Source organism: Hypanus sabinus, unplaced genomic scaffold, assembly GCF_030144855.1.
Source record: "Hypanus sabinus isolate sHypSab1 unplaced genomic scaffold, sHypSab1.hap1 scaffold_1868, whole genome shotgun sequence".
NCBI lineage: Eukaryota > Metazoa > Chordata > Chondrichthyes > Myliobatiformes > Dasyatidae > Hypanus > Hypanus sabinus.
In genome coordinates this window covers 17,327-17,964 of record NW_026779958.1, presented here as the reverse complement: position 1 = coordinate 17,964, position 638 = coordinate 17,327, and positions in this window count along the sequence as shown.

Genomic DNA, 638 nt, shown 5'->3' with positions numbered 1-638 from the left:
CATGTTCAATCTCCTCTGCATTCACTCCAGTATAAACTACATGTTCAATCTCCTCTGCATTCACACCAGCACAAACTACATGTTCAATCTCCTCTGCATTCACTCCAATAAAAACTACATGTTCAATCTCCTCTGAATGTACTCCAGTACAAACTACATATTCAATCTCCTCTGCATTCACTCCAGTACAAACTACAAGATCAATCTCCTCTGCATTCACTCCAGCACAAACTACATGTTCAATCTCCTCTGCATTCACTCCAATAACAACTACATGTTCTATCTCCTCTGCATTCACTCCAGTACAAGCTACATGTTCTATCTCCTCTGCATTCACTCCAGTATAAACTACATGTTCAATCTCATCTGCATTCACACCAGCACAAACTACATGTTCAATCTCCTCTGAATGTACTCCAGTACAAACTACATATTCAATCTCCTCTGCATTCACTCCAGTACAAACTACATGATCAATCTCCTCTGCATTCACTCCAGCACAAACTACATGTTCAATCTCCTCTGCATTCACTCCAATAACAACTACATGTTCAATCTCCTCTGCCTTTACTCCAGTACAAACTACATATTCAATCTCCTCTGCATTCACTCCAGTACAAACTACATGTTCTATCTCC